This window comes from Callospermophilus lateralis, chromosome 11 (assembly GCF_048772815.1).
Source record: "Callospermophilus lateralis isolate mCalLat2 chromosome 11, mCalLat2.hap1, whole genome shotgun sequence".
NCBI classification, from domain to species: Eukaryota; Metazoa; Chordata; class Mammalia; order Rodentia; family Sciuridae; genus Callospermophilus; species Callospermophilus lateralis.
In genome coordinates, this window is record NC_135315.1 from 96,628,321 (window position 1) to 96,649,229 (window position 20,909).

The following is a 20,909-nucleotide window of genomic DNA, read 5'->3' on the forward strand; positions in this document are numbered from 1 at the left end:
TTAATTCATTCATCATACACTCATGCATTGGTTCATTCATTCCTTTCACACATGGTGTTGGGGATCCAACTCAGGACCCTTGAAAGTGTGAAGCCAGCACTCTAGTGCTGAGCCAAAACCCCAGCACCTGTCTTTGGATTTTATGACTGTTTATATGAAACTCAGAATCGCATTCTGCTATGGTTCACTGATATGTGGATTGACCTAGTCCTTGTTTTCTGGGAGACTTTTGGAAAATATACATGAATTATTAGGAGATTGAAATGAAGAAACAAAGAGGAAATTCCCCAATTTCTTATTTTTAGATTCCATACTCTGACTCTGCCTACCTACTGTAAAAACTTTTAAACTCTTACTCCCCATTTCTATATCATTGCCAACAAGTGAACATTCACTGCCCTACAACAAACCAGAGAACTCACATTGAACAATGTTTCCCCAATAGAGACCAAGACACAATACTTATTAAAAAAATACCCTAGTTATGAATTATAGGTAAAGCTTTATTTGAGTGTTAAATGTACTCTAATTATGTGTTTGTGTGTTTGTTGGTGTGTGTGGTGTGTGGGCGTGTGTGCTTGTGTGTAAAACAAGCACTGAGGTGTAAAATAAATGCAGGATTGCAACGGCCTTCTTAAATATAAGAAGCAACTTTATCACATTTGAAGCCCAGTGAAGAATCTCCCTTATGCTTAACCTACAATTAATTGAAATGTGAAAAATTCAGGCCTAGAAAAACATTTTCATTGTTTACACATCCACGTTTTTACAAAATGCCATATTAGTAACTGTTGTATTCTGCTACCTTTTCTGGCCTCTACTATCCCCCCTCTCCTGCCCTCCCATCTTCTCTCTCTATCCCGTCTGCTGTAATTGAACGTTTGGGAATTGGAAACCACACTTTAAACTCACTCTCCTCGCCTTTTTCCCTTCTGTCAAATTACTCATCATCTTCTTCTATTTCTCCTCCTCCTCCTCCTCCTCCTCCTCCTCCTGATACCTTTAATTCATTCATCATACACTCATGCATTGGTTCATTCATTCCTTTCACACATGGTGTTGGGGATCCAACTCAGGACCTTTGAAAGTGTGAAGCCAGCACTCTAGTGCTGAGCCAAAACCCCAGCACCTGTCTTTTGGATTTTATGACTGTTTATATGAAATTCAGAATCGCATTCTGCTATGGTTCACTGATATGTGGATTGACCTAGTCCTTGTTTTCTGGGAGACTTTTGGAAAATATACATGAATTATTAGGAGATTGAAATGAAGAAACAAAGAGGAAATTCCCCAATTTCTTATTCTTAGATTCCATACTCTGACTCTGCCTACCTACTGTAAAAACTTTTAAACTCTTACTCCCCATTTCTATATCATTGCCAACAAGTGAACATTCACTGCCCTACAACAAACCAGAGAACTCACATTGAACAATGTTTCCCCAGTAGAGACCAAGACACAATACTTATTAAAAAAATACCCTAGTTATGAATTATAGGTAAAGCTTTATTTGAGTGTTAAATGTGCTCTAATTATGTGTTTGTGTGTTTGTTGGTGTGTGTGGTGTGTGGGCGTGTGTGCTTGTGTGTAAAACAAGCACTGAGGTGTAAAATAAATGCAGGATTGCAACGGCCTTCTTAAAAATAAGAAGCAACTTTATCACATTTGAAGCCCAGTGAAGAATCTGCCTGCTACTTAACCTACAATTAATTGAAATGTGAAAAATTCAGGCCTAGAAAAACAAAGCCAACATACATACTGAATCTAATCAGTCTGTCTCACCTGTTTTCTAACCACTCCTTTAAATAAACCTAAATGGCCAGCGTAAAACATCAGTTGTTCTAAACGAGTGGACGGATGTCCCCTGTCATGGGCTGTGTAAAATACATGGAGGATCCGGCACTGATTGTTATCTAGAATGACTTCTGCCTGAACTACTATTGGAGAATTGTTGCTGATATACTGCGGTTCTTATACCAGTAAACTGGAATGAAGGTAATTTCAGGCTGCAAAGGAATAAATTGATTTTACTAACTGGTTTTTGGAAAACACTGCCATGAAAAATTATCAATATGTTCATAAAGGCATCTACATGTCTCTTCACAAGGGTTTTACTTAATGGGGGAGGTGGTGAGGTCTGGATATAACTGAACTGTCCATTAGTAGGTAGAACAATATAATGGGAATCTGAGTGCACATTCCGGTTTGAACTCAATCTAGGTAACATGGATTCATCTCTGTGTAATAGGCCTGCTTCTGAAAAACACAATGTAGAGCTCCAAAAGCAGAACGATACTCTCAGAATACCATGTTATGTTTGTAAATAGACAGACAGATAGATATACAGAAATCAAAAATCTGAAAACGGTCTGGAAGTGTACATTTCAATAACTTACAATGTCAGTAGTGGGGGATTAATAGCAGATCAAGAAGACTGTATCTGCATGCGAAATGGTTCAATTTTTGAAAGAGTTTTTTAAATGAAAATGGACAAAAAATTGAAAGGGTTACAGTAAGTGTTGACGAGTAACTTGGCAAAAGGAGCACAGAGGTGAGAAAGAATTAAGTAGAGTTCAATAGAACCAGGTATAATTTCTGTACACATGACTCCATGAACAGGAGCAAAGGGGACACTTAAAGAAATCATAGGACTAAGGAGAGATCAGGATTAGGAGGGTTTGTACTAGTCTAGAAATGCTGACCTGAAAACCAACTAAAGTTCTCAACTCCTTCTTCTGAGGAACATTAGCTGTGCCGTGCTTTTCAAAAATGACTTGTCATGACTGATTTATGCCCATGTTAGCAACTCTTCTGAAATTACTTTGAAAGTAGACTCATGTGAGAGTTTCTCTTTAGAGATAATTCAAATTACTTGCATAGGAAGTGGCAGCAGGTCTGGGGATGTTGTAGCTCAGTGGCAGTGACCTTGCCTAGCTTGGGGCTGGCCTGCCATGGACTTTCACCCCAAACACTTGCAAGAAAAGAGAAGGAAGGGAAGGGAGAGAGAAAGTTGGAAGGGAGGAAGGCAAAGTTGGAGGGATGGAGGGAGGTAGAAAAGAAGGAAGAAGAAAAGGAGAAAAACCAGGAAGGGAGGAAGGAAGGTAGGAAATAGGGAGAGCACAAGGGCAGGGAAAGGACTGAGTCACTCAAACAAAAGGCAAGGGACACAAAGACCAATATAGGCCATAAAAGCTGTTTGAACAGTTTAGTCAGCTTTAGAATTTGAGTGACATCAAACTGAATGTTATTATGACTGGATGGAATCTTCCTACTAACCCCGCCTTGGCCTGGCCTAAACCAAATCAAGGGGTGGGTGGCATGGAGAGGAATTCTCTCTGGCTGGAGTGGGAGGGACCTAAACCTGTGGCAATTGAGGATGCACCGGGTAGGGAAGCGGACAAGACTCCCCTGATGGGCAGTTGAGCACAACAAGGCTCCTGGGAGCCTTTGATCATGGCTCCCACCGCCATACGCCCACCACCCACCATACGCCCAGCCCCTGAAGGGGATCACAGTGGTCTGCTCCGTTGCCTGGTGCAGGTTGGAGTTCCTGACCAAACACCTGAGTGTCCACAGCGTGTGTTGGCCTGCCTGGGCAGGCTGTGGTTGTGGTGGCAAGAGCCAAAGCTGTGTTGGCGTGATGGAGGAGCCAAGGGCTGCCTCTCAGCCATACTAGTGGGTGGTTCTGGAAGAAGCACCCAGGGTTGTGGCAGCATTGTCCGAAGACATGAAGCCAGGCCATCTTCCTTATGGCATTCATTGGGAGTTGGTGATGTGTACAGCTCTTGGATTTTCCGCTGTTCTCTCGCTTTTCTGGAGAGGTTTTCAGTCGGTTCGTAGCAGGCTTTACGTGGGAAGAGAAAAAAGGCTGGCTCTAAATCTTGCTGGACTTATTGAGGCAAAATGTGGACTTCTTGAAAAAGTGAGCCTTGTTGAAAAAGAACATGAAGGCTTAGAATCATCTTTAAAGGATTGCAGGTTTGAGAAGGGTTCAAGGGAAGCACGACAGCTGGAGGCAACCGACGAAAAGCTGCATAGGTCCGAATCCAGCCATGGCGTTGAAGTGCTCTTTCTAGAAGAAGAGCTCAAAGCACAGAAGGCTCAACATGGTCAACAGGATGAAACGATGGCTCATCTATCAAGAAGGATACAGTCCCTCCAAGGTGAATCTGAATCCCTCAGATCACAAAGAGCTGAAGCTAAAACAAACTGGAGACTCTTTCAAGTGAATGAGGAAGAACTGAAGCTGGCAATCAAAGAGGTTTTGAATGAAGGATCCCTACTTCCGCAAACGCAGAGACCAACAATACAAGGAGAAGCTGAAGCACAGAGGGAACAAGGAGGTGTCCAATATAAAGCAAAAATCATATTAGAGGACTCTAAAGTAGCTGGAGAACAAGTTCTAAGGGACACAGAAAATCACATGGAGTCTCTGAGTGAATGCTTGCTGAAGATGATGGATAGGTCTTCTCCAAGCCTGGGAGCCCAAAGGGATGGTGGTCACCTGGAACTGGGAAAGACGAGTGAACCTGAAATTGGTGCTCACTTGGAGGATGAGTCCAAAGGAGCTTTGAGGAACCTGGTTTATGGTGATAAGCTAAAGGCCTCCTTAGAAATCTTGGAAGGAGGAAGAATTCAAAAATGTACTTTCTCATCTGAAGTGGAGAAAACCACGGAAGATTTTGCAGAACACCTTAAAAGTCTGCAGACTGAACAGGCATCCTTGCAGTCAGAAAATGCACAGCTGCAAAGTGAGAATGAGACCCTACAGAAGAACTTTAAAGTCATGATGGAACGCTATCAAGAAAATATGATGAAACTGCACAGGAAATTAAGAGTGGAGGAAAACTACCGTGTGGAGCAAGAGGAGAAACTTTCCAAAGTCGAAGAAAAGATGAGCCATACAATAAAAGAGCTGGAGACCTACAGAAAGAGAGCCCAATATCTTGAAGAACAATTGCAGAGTACCATTCATTCCTGTCTGGGGAAGATTATTTCCTCTGAGAAAGAAGCACATGCTAGTGAATTGGCAGCTCGGATTGCTGAAAGAAACCTCAGTTATTTCAGGAAACAAAATGCACTCAACAGACAAAAATTAACTGAGAAGGAGCTTAGATTTGAACTTATAGAAAAAGATCCCTATGATGCACTGGATGTTTCCAACTCAGCAATGGGCAGAAAGCCTTCTCCAAATGGGCCCTCACCAATAGGTCACCCTTCATCTGGAAGGAGACCTCCTCATTTGGAAAAGAGTGGTCCACTCACACTCTCACCTTTCACTCCAGTGGGAGGAGGAGGAGGGTCAAGGGGCCCTGGAGAATCCTCTGGACCATGCGACTAGAAGTAAAGGAAGAGAATCCAGCTGTCATAAGTTCACTGATTTTCAGAGAGCACCTTCTCAGACTGGGCCCCTCTCTCCTCCAGGGGAACAGGCCAGCAGGCTGATGATCCCTCCGCCAGGCCAACCATATTCTTCTGATGCACGTCTTCCTCTACAAAGGCAAGATAGGTTTTACTCAAATTGTGGTAGAGCATCGGGACCAGCAGAACACAGAATTCCTAATATGCCTCCTTTGGACTCTGATGTGCCTGATTCACCTCTCCATGCTGAAAACCAAGCAACTGGCTCTGGCTCTGTGTTGGCACCTTTCCCTCCAGTCAGAGGTGCCTTGCTTCCAGTTGACCCAAGGAGTCAGTTCATGAGAAGAGGACCTTTTTTTTCCTCCACCTCTCCCAGGAAACTTGTCTGGGAACCTGGAGATTATGTTCCACCTGACCCGCCACCCACTACATTTCCAATGCGAAGTGTCTATGCAGGGAGGGGGTTTTCCTCACAGTCTTCCCCCAAGCGCTGGAATTCAGCCCTCTACACCCCCATTCTGAAAGTACAAGTGAGTTCCCTGAAGGGTTCCTTCCACCTGCAAATGAGCCTGTTACTCAACATCCAGAACCAAACAAGAAACCTCATGCTGTTGCTCTCTCTTCAAATGTAATTTGACTTATCTCTCATTTTTAGTTTTTAAGTAACTGCTTTTACTTCAGTAATTGACTATACTTTGGCTCCAATTGAAGCTCAATGAAACAATAATCCTTAAGATACTATTTTGTAAATAAAGATGGTTTACGTAGGAATCTTACGAGTAAATTATTCCTATTTTATGTCATTCCATAGAACAGCATTTAATCTGATGAAGCCACTCTTACATAAACAAGAATGGGAGTTCTAGGTACTTGTAATCTAGCTGATGGAAATATCTTTTAAACTCCCAACAAAGAAGTGTATTTAGTATGACTGTAGCAAATGTAAAGTGACTTTAGGCTTAATGAAAAAGTGTCACTGATTTAGAGACTGGTTGGGCATTTCAGCTAGTTTTTCCATATCAGAATAACTAGAGCATGGGAGGACTAAAGGAGAGAACACAACTAAACATGTCACGGAAACAGGAGATCTCAACTACAAAGAAAAATGAAGACCTCTTTTTTATATTGGTTGCTTAAAACCTTACATAGCTCTTGAGATACCATATTTCCTACATTAGACTCAAGTGAGTTATGAACTCCCATTTTGACCCCATATTCAGATTGCACAATCACATTGTTTACACATCCACGTTTTTACAAAATGCCATATTAGTAACTGTTATATTCTGCTACCTTTTCTGGCCTCTACTATCCCCCCTCTCCTGCCCTCCCATCTTCTCTCTCTATCCCGTCTGCTGTAATTGAACGTTTGGGAATTGGAAACCACACTTTAAACTCACTCTCCTCCCCTTTTTCCCTTCTGTCAAATTACTCATCATCTTCTTCTATTACTCCTCCTCCTCCTCCTCTTCCTCCTCCTCCTGATACCTTTAATTCATTCATCATACACTCATGCATTGGTTCATTCATTCCTTTCACACATGGTGTTGGGGATCCAACTCAGGTCCCTTGAAAGTGTGAAGCCAGCACTCTAGTGCTGAGCCAAAACCCCAGCACCTGTCTTTGGATTTTATGACTGTTTATATGAAATTCAGAATCGCATTCTGCTATGCTTCACTGATATGTGGATTGACCTAGTCCTTGTTTTCTGGGAGACTTTTGGAAAATATACATGAATTATTAGGAGATTGAAATAAAGAAACAAAGAGGAAATTCCCCAATTTCTTATTCTTAGATTCCATACTCTGACTCTGCCTACCTACTGTAAAAACTTTTAAACTCTTACTCCCCATTTCTATATCATTGCCAACAAGTGAACATTCACTGCCCTACAACAAACCAGAGAACTCACATTGAACAATGTTTCCCCAGTAGAGACCAAGACACAATACTTATTAAAAAAATACCCTAGTTATGAATTATAGGTAAAGCTTTATTTGAGTGTTAAATGTACTCTAATTATGTGTTTGTGTGTTTGTTGGTGTGTGTGGTGTGTGGGCGTGTGTGCTTGTGTGTAAAACAAGCACTGAGGTGTAAAATAAATGCAGGATTGCAACGGCCTTCTTAAATATAAGAAGCAACTTTATCACATTTGAAGCCCAGTGAAGAATCTGCCTTATGCTTAACCTACAATTAATTGAAATGTGAAAAATTCAGGCCTAGAAAAACATTTTCATTGTTTACACATCCACGTTTTTACAAAATGCCATATTAGTAACTGTTGTATTCTGCTACCTTTTCTGGCCTCTACTATCCCCCCTCTCCTGCCCTCCCATCTTCTCTCTCTATCCCGTCTGCTGTAATTGAACGTTTGGGAATTGGAAACCACACTTTAAACTCACTCTCCTCGCCTTTTTCCCTTCTGTCAAATTACTCATCATCTTCTTCTATTTCTCCTCCTCCTCCTCCTCCTCCTCCTCCTCCTGATACCTTTAATTCATTCATCATACACTCATGCATTGGTTCATTCATTCCTTTCACACATGGTGTTGGGGATCCAACTCAGGACCTTTGAAAGTGTGAAGCCAGCACTCTAGTGCTGAGCCAAAACCCCAGCACCTGTCTTTTGGATTTTATGACTGTTTATATGAAATTCAGAATCGCATTCTGCTATGGTTCACTGATATGTGGATTGACCTAGTCCTTGTTTTCTGGGAGACTTTTGGAAAATATACATGAATTATTAGGAGATTGAAATGAAGAAACAAAGAGGAAATTCCCCAATTTCTTATTCTTAGATTCCATACTCTGACTCTGCCTACCTACTGTAAAAACTTTTAAACTCTTACTCCCCATTTCTATATCATTGCCAACAAGTGAACATTCACTGCCCTACAACAAACCAGAGAACTCACATTGAACAATGTTTCCCCAGTAGAGACCAAGACACAATACTTATTAAAAAAATACCCTAGTTATGAATTATAGGTAAAGCTTTATTTGAGTGTTAAATGTGCTCTAATTATGTGTTTGTGTGTTTGTTGGTGTGTGTGGTGTGTGGGCGTGTGTGCTTGTGTGTAAAACAAGCACTGAGGTGTAAAATAAATGCAGGATTGCAACGGCCTTCTTAAAAATAAGAAGCAACTTTATCACATTTGAAGCCCAGTGAAGAATCTGCCTGCTACTTAACCTACAATTAATTGAAATGTGAAAAATTCAGGCCTAGAAAAACAAAGCCAACATACATACTGAATCTAATCAGTCTGTCTCACCTGTTTTCTAACCACTCCTTTAAATAAACCTAAATGGCCAGCGTAAAACATCAGTTGTTCTAAACGAGTGGACGGATGTCCCCTGTCATGGGCTGTGTAAAATACATGGAGGATCCGGCACTGATTGTTATCTAGAATGACTTCTGCCTGAACTACTATTGGAGAATTGTTGCTGATATACTGCGGTTCTTATACCAGTAAACTGGAATGAAGGTAATTTCAGGCTGCAAAGGAATAAATTGATTTTACTAACTGGTTTTTGGAAAACACTGCCATGAAAAATTATCAATATGTTCATAAAGGCATCTACATGTCTCTTCACAAGGGTTTTACTTAATGGGGGAGGTGGTGAGGTCTGGATATAACTGAACTGTCCATTAGTAGGTAGAACAATATAATGGGAATCTGAGTGCACATTCCGGTTTGAACTCAATCTAGGTAACATGGATTCATCTCTGTGTAATAGGCCTGCTTCTGAAAAACACAATGTAGAGCTCCAAAAGCAGAACGATACTCTCAGAATACCATGTTATGTTTGTAAATAGACAGACAGATAGATATACAGAAATCAAAAATCTGAAAACGGTCTGGAAGTGTACATTTCAATAACTTACAATGTCAGTAGTGGGGGATTAATAGCAGATCAAGAAGACTGTATCTGCATGCGAAATGGTTCAATTTTTGAAAGAGTTTTTTAAATGAAAATGGACAAAAAATTGAAAGGGTTACAGTAAGTGTTGACGAGTAACTTGGCAAAAGGAGCACAGAGGTGAGAAAGAATTAAGTAGAGTTCAATAGAACCAGGTATAATTTCTGTACACATGACTCCATGAACAGGAGCAAAGGGGACACTTAAAGAAATCATAGGACTAAGGAGAGATCAGGATTAGGAGGGTTTGTACTAGTCTAGAAATGCTGACCTGAAAACCAACTAAAGTTCTCAACTCCTTCTTCTGAGGAACATTAGCTGTGCCGTGCTTTTCAAAAATGACTTGTCATGACTGATTTATGCCCATGTTAGCAACTCTTCTGAAATTACTTTGAAAGTAGACTCATGTGAGAGTTTCTCTTTAGAGATAATTCAAATTACTTGCATAGGAAGTGGCAGCAGGTCTGGGGATGTTGTAGCTCAGTGGCAGTGACCTTGCCTAGCTTGGGGCTGGCCTGCCATGGACTTTCACCCCAAACACTTGCAAGAAAAGAGAAGGAAGGGAAGGGAGAGAGAAAGTTGGAAGGGAGGAAGGCAAAGTTGGAGGGATGGAGGGAGGTAGAAAAGAAGGAAGAAGAAAAGGAGAAAAACCAGGAAGGGAGGAAGGAAGGTAGGAAATAGGGAGAGCACAAGGGCAGGGAAAGGACTGAGTCACTCAAACAAAAGGCAAGGGACACAAAGACCAATATAGGCCATAAAAGCTGTTTGAACAGTTTAGTCAGCTTTAGAATTTGAGTGACATCAAACTGAATGTTATTATGACTGGATGGAATCTTCCTACTAACCCCGCCTTGGCCTGGCCTAAACCAAATCAAGGGGTGGGTGGCATGGAGAGGAATTCTCTCTGGCTGGAGTGGGAGGGACCTAAACCTGTGGCAATTGAGGATGCACCGGGTAGGGAAGCGGACAAGACTCCCCTGATGGGCAGTTGAGCACAACAAGGCTCCTGGGAGCCTTTGATCATGGCTCCCACCGCCATACGCCCACCACCCACCATACGCCCAGCCCCTGAAGGGGATCACAGTGGTCTGCTCCGTTGCCTGGTGCAGGTTGGAGTTCCTGACCAAACACCTGAGTGTCCACAGTCTGTGTTGGCCTGCCTGGGCAGGCTGTGGTTGTGGTGGCAAGAGCCAAAGCTGTGTTGGCGTGATGGAGGAGCCAAGGGCTGCCTCTCAGCCATACTAGTGGGTGGTTCTGGAAGAAGCACCCAGGGTTGTGGCAGCATTGTCCGAAGACATGAAGCCAGGCCATCTTCCTTATGGCATTCATTGGGAGTTGGTGATGTGTACAGCTCTTGGATTTTCCGCTGTTCTCTCGCTTTTCTGGAGAGGTTTTCAGTCGGTTCGTAGCAGGCTTTACGTGGGAAGAGAAAAAAGGCTGGCTCTAAATCTTGCTGGACTTATTGAGGCAAAATGTGGACTTCTTGAAAAAGTGAGCCTTGTTGAAAAAGAACATGAAGGCTTAGAATCATCTTTAAAGGATTGCAGGTTTGAGAAGGGTTCAAGGGAAGCACGACAGCTGGAGGCAACCGACGAAAAGCTGCATAGGTCCGAATCCAGCCATGGCGTTGAAGTGCTCTTTCTAGAAGAAGAGCTCAAAGCACAGAAGGCTCAACATGGTCAACAGGATGAAACGATGGCTCATCTATCAAGAAGGATACAGTCCCTCCAAGGTGAATCTGAATCCCTCAGATCACAAAGAGCTGAAGCTAAAACAAACTGGAGACTCTTTCAAGTGAATGAGGAAGAACTGAAGCTGGCAATCAAAGAGGTTTTGAATGAAGGATCCCTACTTCCGCAAACGCAGAGACCAACAATACAAGGAGAAGCTGAAGCACAGAGGGAACAAGGAGGTGTCCAATATAAAGCAAAAATCATATTAGAGGACTCTAAAGTAGCTGGAGAACAAGTTCTAAGGGACACAGAAAATCACATGGAGTCTCTGAGTGAATGCTTGCTGAAGATGATGGATAGGTCTTCTCCAAGCCTGGGAGCCCAAAGGGATGGTGGTCACCTGGAACTGGGAAAGACGAGTGAACCTGAAATTGGTGCTCACTTGGAGGATGAGTCCAAAGGAGCTTTGAGGAACCTGGTTTATGGTGATAAGCTAAAGGCCTCCTTAGAAATCTTGGAAGGAGGAAGAATTCAAAAATGTACTTTCTCATCTGAAGTGGAGAAAACCACGGAAGATTTTGCAGAACACCTTAAAAGTCTGCAGACTGAACAGGCATCCTTGCAGTCAGAAAATGCACAGCTGCAAAGTGAGAATGAGACCCTACAGAAGAACTTTAAAGTCATGATGGAACGCTATCAAGAAAATATGATGAAACTGCACAGGAAATTAAGAGTGGAGGAAAACTACCGTGTGGAGCAAGAGGAGAAACTTTCCAAAGTCGAAGAAAAGATGAGCCATACAATAAAAGAGCTGGAGACCTACAGAAAGAGAGCCCAATATCTTGAAGAACAATTGCAGAGTACCATTCATTCCTGTCTGGGGAAGATTATTTCCTCTGAGAAAGAAGCACATGCTAGTGAATTGGCAGCTCGGATTGCTGAAAGAAACCTCAGTTATTTCAGGAAACAAAATGCACTCAACAGACAAAAATTAACTGAGAAGGAGCTTAGATTTGAACTTATAGAAAAAGATCCCTATGATGCACTGGATGTTTCCAACTCAGCAATGGGCAGAAAGCCTTCTCCAAATGGGCCCTCACCAATAGGTCACCCTTCATCTGGAAGGAGACCTCCTCATTTGGAAAAGAGTGGTCCACTCACACTCTCACCTTTCACTCCAGTGGGAGGAGGAGGAGGGTCAAGGGGCCCTGGAGAATCCTCTGGACCATGCGACTAGAAGTAAAGGAAGAGAATCCAGCTGTCATAAGTTCACTGATTTTCAGAGAGCACCTTCTCAGACTGGGCCCCTCTCTCCTCCAGGGGAACAGGCCAGCAGGCTGATGATCCCTCCGCCAGGCCAACCATATTCTTCTGATGCACGTCTTCCTCTACAAAGGCAAGATAGGTTTTACTCAAATTGTGGTAGAGCATCGGGACCAGCAGAACACAGAATTCCTAATATGCCTCCTTTGGACTCTGATGTGCCTGATTCACCTCTCCATGCTGAAAACCAAGCAACTGGCTCTGGCTCTGTGTTGGCACCTTTCCCTCCAGTCAGAGGTGCCTTGCTTCCAGTTGACCCAAGGAGTCAGTTCATGAGAAGAGGACCTTTTTTTTCCTCCACCTCTCCCAGGAAACTTGTCTGGGAACCTGGAGATTATGTTCCACCTGACCCGCCACCCACTACATTTCCAATGCGAAGTGTCTATGCAGGGAGGGGGTTTTCCTCACAGTCTTCCCCCAAGCGCTGGAATTCAGCCCTCTACACCCCCATTCTGAAAGTACAAGTGAGTTCCCTGAAGGGTTCCTTCCACCTGCAAATGAGCCTGTTACTCAACATCCAGAACCAAACAAGAAACCTCATGCTGTTGCTCTCTCTTCAAATGTAATTTGACTTATCTCTCATTTTTAGTTTTTAAGTAACTGCTTTTACTTCAGTAATTGACTATACTTTGGCTCCAATTGAAGCTCAATGAAACAATAATCCTTAAGATACTATTTTGTAAATAAAGATGGTTTACGTAGGAATCTTACGAGTAAATTATTCCTATTTTATGTCATTCCATAGAACAGCATTTAATCTGATGAAGCCACTCTTACATAAACAAGAATGGGAGTTCTAGGTACTTGTAATCTAGCTGATGGAAATATCTTTTAAACTCCCAACAAAGAAGTGTATTTAGTATGACTGTAGCAAATGTAAAGTGACTTTAGGCTTAATGAAAAAGTGTCACTGATTTAGAGACTGGTTGGGCATTTCAGCTAGTTTTTCCATATCAGAATAACTAGAGCATGGGAGGACTAAAGGAGAGAACACAACTAAACATGTCACGGAAACAGGAGATCTCAACTACAAAGAAAAATGAAGACCTCTTTTTTATATTGGTTGCTTAAAACCTTACATAGCTCTTGAGATACCATATTTCCTACATTAGACTCAAGTGAGTTATGAACTCCCATTTTGACCCCATATTCAGATTGCACAATCACATTGTTTACACATCCACGTTTTTACAAAATGCCATATTAGTAACTGTTGTATTCTGCTACCTTTTCTGGCCTCTACTATCCCCCCTCTCCTGCCCTCCCATCTTCTCTCTCTATCCCGTCTGCTGTAATTGAACGTTTGGGAATTGGAAACCACACTTTAAACTCACTCTCCTCCCCTTTTTCCCTTCTGTCAAATTACTCATCATCTTCTTCTATTACTCCTCCTCCTCCTCCTCTTCCTCCTCCTCCTGATACCTTTAATTCATTCATCATACACTCATGCATTGGTTCATTCATTCCTTTCACACATGGTGTTGGGGATCCAACTCAGGTCCCTTGAAAGTGTGAAGCCAGCACTCTAGTGCTGAGCCAAAACCCCAGCACCTGTCTTTGGATTTTATGACTGTTTATATGAAATTCAGAATCGCATTCTGCTATGCTTCACTGATATGTGGATTGACCTAGTCCTTGTTTTCTGGGAGACTTTTGGAAAATATACATGAATTATTAGGAGATTGAAATAAAGAAACAAAGAGGAAATTCCCCAATTTCTTATTCTTAGATTCCATACTCTGACTCTGCCTACCTACTGTAAAAACTTTTAAACTCTTACTCCCCATTTCTATATCATTGCCAACAAGTGAACATTCACTGCCCTACAACAAACCAGAGAACTCACATTGAACAATGTTTCCCCAGTAGAGACCAAGACACAATACTTATTAAAAAAATACCCTAGTTATGAAGTATAGGTAAAGCTTTATTTGAGTGTTAAATGTACTCTAATTATGTGTTTGTGTGTTTGTTGGTGTGTGTGGTGTGTGGGCGTGTGTGCTTGTGTGTAAAACAAGCACTGAGGTGTAAAATAAATGCAGGATTGCAACGGCCTTCTTAAATATAAGAAGCAACTTTATCACATTTGAAGCCCAGTGAAGAATCTGCCTGATGCTTAACCTACAATTAATTGAAATGTGAAAAATTCAGGCCTAGAAAAACATTTTCATTGTTTACACATCCACGTTTTTACAAAATGCCATATTAGTAACTGTTGTATTCTGCTACCTTTTCTGGCCTCTACTATCCCCCCTCTCCTGCCCTCCCATCTTCTCTCTCATTCCCGTCTGCTGTAATTTAACGTTTGGGAATTGGAAACCACACTTTAAACTCACTCTGCTGCCCTTTTTCCCTTCTGTCAAATTACTCATCATCTTCTTCTATTTCTCCTCCTCCTCCTCCTCCTCCTCCTCCTCCTCCTGATACCTTTAATTCATTCATCATACACTCATGCATTGGTTCATTCATTCCTTTCACACATGGTGTTGGGGATCCAACTCAGGACCTTTGAAAGTGTGAAGCCAGCACTCTAGTGCTGAGCCAAAACCCCAGCACCTGTCTTTTGGATTTTATGACTGTTTATATGAAATTCAGAATCGCATTCTGCTATGGTTCACTGATATGTGGATTGACCTAGTCCTTGTTTTCTGGGAGACTTTTGGAAAATATACATGAATTATTAGGAGATTGAAATGAAGAAACAAAGAGGAAATTCCCCAATTTCTTATTCTTAGATTCCATACTCTGACTCTGCCTACCTACTGTAAAAACTTTTAAACTCTTACTCCCCATTTCTATATCATTGCCAACAAGTGAACATTCACTGCCCTACAACAAACCAGAGAACTCACATTGAACAATGTTTCCCCAGTAGAGACCAAGACACAATACTTATTAAAAAATACCCTAGTTATGAATTATAGGTAAAGCTTTATTTGATTGTTAAATGTGCTCTAATTATGTGTTTGTGTGTTTGTTGGTGTGTGTGGTGTGTGGGCGTGTGTGCTTGTGTGTAAAACAAGCACTGAGGTGTAAAATAAATGCAGGATTGCAACGGCCTTCTTAAAAATAAGAAGCAACTTTATCACATTTGAAGCCCAGTGAAGAATCTGCCTGCTACTTAACCTACAATTAATTGAAATGTGAAAAATTCAGGCCTAGAAAAACAAAGCCAACATACATACTGAATCTAATCAGTCTGTCTCACCTGTTTTCTAACCACTCCTTTAAATAAACCTAAATGGCCAGCGTAAAACATCAGTTGTTCTAAACGAGTGGACGGATGTCCCGTGTCATGGGCTGTGTAAAATACATGGAGGATCCGGCACTGATTGTTATCTAGAATGACTTCTGCCTGAACTACTATTGGAGAATTGTTGCTGATATACTGCGGTTCTTATACCAGTAAACTGGAATGAAGGTAATTTCAGGCTGCAAAGGAATAAATTGATTTTACTAACTGGTTTTTTGGAAAACACTGCCATGAAAAATTATCAATATGTTCATAAAGGCATCTACATGTCTCTTCACAAGGGTTTTACTTAATGGGGGAGGTGGTGAGGTCTGGATATAACTGAACTGTCCATTAGTAGGTAGAACAATATAATGGGAATCTGAGTGCACATTCTGGTTTGAACTCAATCTAGGTAACATGGATTCATCTCTGTGTAATAGGCCTGCTTCTGAAAAACACAATGTAGAGCTCCAAATGTAGAACGATACTCTCAGAATACCATGTTATGTTTGTAAATAGACAGACAGATAGATATACAGAAATCAAAAATCTGAAAACGGTCTGGAAGTGTACATTTCAATAACTTACAATGTCAGTAGTGGGGGATTAATAGCAGATCAAGAAGACTGTATCTGCATGAGAAATGGTTCAATTTTTGAAAGAGTTTTTTAAATGAAAATGAACAAAAAATTGAAAGGGTTACAGTAAGTGTTGAGGAGTGACTTGGCAAAAGGAGCACAGAGGTGAGAAAGAATTAAGTAGAGTTCAATAGAACCAGGTATAATTTCTGTACACATGACTCCATGAACAGGAGCAAAGGGGACACTTAAAGAAATCATAGGACTAAGGAGAGATCAGGATTAGGGGGGTTTCTACTAGCCTAGAAATCCTGACCTAAAAACCAACTAAAGTTCTCAACTCCTTCTTCTGAGGAACATTAGCTGTGCCGTGCTTTTCAAAAATGACTTGTCATGACTGATTTATGCCCATGTTAGCAACTCTTCTGAAATCACTTTGAAAGTAGACTCATGTGAGAGTTTCTCTTTAGAGATAATTCAAATTACTTGCATAGGAAGTGGCAGCAGGTCTGGGGATGTTGTAGCTCAGTGGCAGTGACCTTGCCTAGCTTGGGGCTGGCCTGCCATGGACTTTCACCCCAAACACTTGCAAGAAAAGAGAAGGAAGGGAAGGGAGAGAGAAAGTTGGAAGGGAGGAAGGCAAAGTTGGAGGGATGGAGGGAGGTAGAAAAGAAGGAAGAAGAAAAGGAGAAAAACCAGGAAGGGAGGAAGGAAGGTAGGAAATAGGGAGAGCACAAGGGCAGGGAAAGGACTGAGTCACTCAAACAAAAGGCAAGGGACACAAAGACCAATATAGGCCATAAAAGCTGTTTGAACAGTTTAGTCAGCTTTAGAATTTGAGTGACATCAAACTGAATGTTATTATGACTAGATGGAATCTTCCTACTAACCCCGCCTTGGCCTGGCCTAAACCAAATCAAGGGGTGGGTGGCATGGAGAGGAATTCTCTCTGGCTGCAGTGGGAGGGACCTAAACCTGTGGCACTTGAGGATGCACCGGGTAGAGAAGCGGACAAGACTCCCCTGATGGGCAGTTGAGCATAACAAGGCTCCTGGGAGCCTTTGATCATGGCTCCCACCGCCATACGCCCACCACCCACCATACGCCCAGCCCCTGAAGGGGCTCACAGTGGTCTGCTCCGTTGCCTGGTGCAGGTTGGAGTTCCTGACCCAACACCTGAGTGTCCACAGCCTGTGTTGGCCTGCCTGGGCAGGCTGTGGTTGTGGTGGCAAGAGCCAAAGCTGTGTTGGCGTGATGGAGGAGCCAAGGGCTGCGTCTCAGCCATACTAGTGGGTGGTTCTGGAAGAAGCACCCAGGGTTGTGGCAGCATTGTCCGAAGACATAAAGCCAGGCCATCTTCCTTATGGCTTTCCATGGGAGTTGGTGATGGGTACAGCTCTTGGGTTTTCCGCTGTTCTCTCGCTTTTCTGGAGAGGTTTTCAGTCGGTTCGTAGCAGGCTTTACGTGGGAAGAGAAAAAAGGCTGGCTCTAAATCTTGCTGGACTGATTGAGGCAAAATGTGGACTTCTTGAAAAAGTGAGCCTTGTTGAAAAAGAACATGAAGGCTTAGAATCATCTTTAAAGGATTGCAGGTTTGACAAGAGTTCAAGGGAAGCACGACAGCTGGAGGCAACCGACGAAAAGCTGCATAGGTCCGAATCCAGCCATGGCGTTGAAGTGCTCTTTCTAGAAGAAGAGCTCAAAGCACAGAAGGCTCAACATGGTCAACAGGATGAAACGATGGCGCATCTATCAAGAAGGATACAGTCCCTCCAAGGTGAATCTGAATCCCTCAGATCACAAAGAGCTGAAGCTAAAACAAACTGGAGACTCTTTCAAGTGAATGAGGAAGAACTGAAGCTGGCAATCAAAGAGGTTTTGAATGAAGGATCCCTACTTCCGCAAACGCAGAGACCAACAATACAAGGAGAAGCTGAAGCACAGAGGGAACAAGGAGGTGTCCAATATAAAGCAAAAATCATATTAGAGGACTCTAAAGTAGCTGGAGAACAAGTTTTAAGGGACACAGAAAATCACATGGAGTCTCTGAGTGAATGCTTGCTGAAGATGATGGATAGGTCTTCTCCAAGCCTGGGAGCCCAAAGGGATGGTGGTCACCTGGAACTGGGAAAGACGAGTGAACCTGAAATTGGTGCTCACTTGGAGGATGAGTCCAAAGGAGCTTTGAGGCACCTGGTTTATGGTGATAAGCTAAAGGCCTCCTTAGAAATCTTGGAAGGAGGAAGAATTCAAAAATGTACTTTCTCATCTGAAGTGGAGAAAACCACGGAAGACCTTGCAGAACACCTTAAAAGTCTGCAGACTGAACAGGCATCCTTGCAGTCAGAAAATGCACAGCTGCAAAGTGAGAATGAGACCCTACAGAAGAACTTTAAAGTCATGATGGAACGCTATCAAGAAAATATGATGAAACTGCACAGGAAATTAAGAGTGGAGGAAAACTACCGTGTGGAGCAAGAGGAGAAACTTTCCAAAGTCGAAGAAAAGATGAGCCATACAATAAAAGAGCTGGAGACCTACAGAAAGAGAGCCCAATATCTTGAAGAACAATTGCAGAGTACCATTCATTCCTGTCTGGGGAAGATTATTTCCTCTGAGAAAGAAGCACATGCTAGTGAGTTGGCAGCTCGGATTGCTGAAAGAAACCTCAGTTATTTCAGGAAACAAAATGCACGCAACAGACAAAAATTAACTGAGAAGGAGCTTAGATTTGATCTTGTAGAAAAAGATCCCTATGATGCACTGGATGTTTCCAACTCAGCAATGGGCAGAAAGCCTTCTCCAAATGGGCCCTCACCAAGAGGTCACCCTTCATCTGAAAGGAGACCTCCTCCTTTGGAAAAGAGTGGTCCACTCACACTCTCACCTTTCACTCCAGTGGGAGGAGGAGGAGGGTCAAGGGGCCCTGGAGAATCCTCTGGACCATGCGACTAGCAGTAAAGGAAGAGAATCCAGCTGTCATAAGTTCACTGATTTTCAGAGAGCACCTTCTCAGACTGGGCCCCTCTCTCCTCCAGGGGAACAGGCCAGCAGGCTGATGATCCCTCCGCCAGGCCAACCATATTCTTCTGATGCACGTCTTCCTCTACAAAGGCAAGATAGGTTTTACTCAAATTGTGGTAGAGCATCGGGACCAGCAGAACACAGAATTCCTAATATGCCTCCTTTGGACTCTGATGTGCCTGATTCACCTCTCCATGCTGAAAACCAAGCAACTGGCTCTGGCTCTGTGTTGGCACCTTTCCCTCCAGTCAGAGGTGCCTTGCTTCCAGTTGACCCAAGGAGTCAGTTCATGAGAAGAGGACCTTTTTTTTCCTCCACCTCTCCCAGGAAACTTGTCTGGGAACCTGGAGATTATGTTCCACCTGACCCGCCACCCACTCCATTTACAATGCGAAGTGTCTATGCAGGGAGGGGGTTTTCCTCACAATCTTCCCCCAAGAGCTGGAATTCAGCCCTCTACACCCCCATTCTGAAAGTACAAGTGAGTTCCCTGAAGGGTTCCTTCCACCTGCAAATGAGCCTGTTACTCAACATCCAGAACCAAACAAGAAACCTCATGCTGTTGCTCTCTCTTCAAATGTAATTTGACTTATCTCTCATTTTTAGTTTTTAAGTAACTGCTTTTACTTCAGTAATTGACTATACTTTGGCTCCAATTGAAGCTCAATGAAACAATAATCCTTAAGATACTATTTTGTAAATAAAGATGGTTTACATAGGAATCTTACGAGTAAATTATTCCTATTTTATGTCATTCCAGAGAACAGAATTTAATCTGATGAAGCCACTCTTACATAAACAAGAATGGGAGTTCTAGGTACTTGTAATCTAGCTGATGGAAATATCTTTTAAACTCCCAACAAAGAAGTGTATTTAGTATGACTGTAGCAAATGTAAAGTGACTTTAGGCTTAATGAAAAAGTGTCACTGATTTAGAGACTGGTTGGGCATTTCAGCTAGTTTTTCCATATCAGAATAACTAGAGCATGGGAGGACTAAAGGAGAGAACACAACTAAACATGTCACGGAAACAGGAGATCTCAACTACAAAGAAAAATGAAGACCTCTTTTTTTATATTGGTTGCTTAAAACCTTACTTAGCTCTTGATATACCATATTTCCTACATTAGACTCAAGTGAGTTATGAACTCCCATTTTGACCCCATATTCAGATTGCACAATCACATTGTTTACACATCCACGTTTTTACAAAATGCCATATTAGTAACTGTTGTATTCTGCTACCTTTTCTGGCCTCTACCATCCCCCCTCTCCTGCCCTCCCATCTTCTCTCTCTATCCCGTCTGCTGTAGTTGAACGTTTGGGAATTGGAAACCACACTTTAAACTCACTCTCCTCCCCTTTTTCCCTTCTGTCAAATTACTCATCATCTTATTCTATTTCTCCTCCTCCTCCTCCTCCTGATACCTTTAATTCATTCATCATACACTCATGCATTGGTTCATTCATTCCTTTCACACATGGTGTTGGGGATCCAACTCAGGACCTTTGAAAATGTGAAGCCAGCACTCTAGTGCTGAGCCAAAACCCCAGCACCTGTCTTTTGGATTTTATGACTGTTTATATGAAATTCAGAATCGCATTCTGCTATGGTTCACTGATATGTGGATTGACCTAGTCCTTGTTTTCTGGGAGACTTTTGGAAAATATACATGAATTATTAGGAGATTGAAATGAAGAAACAAAGAGGAAATTCCCCAATTTCTTATTCTTAGATTCCATACTCTGACTCTGCCTACCTACTGTAAAAACTTTTAAACTCTTACTCCCCAT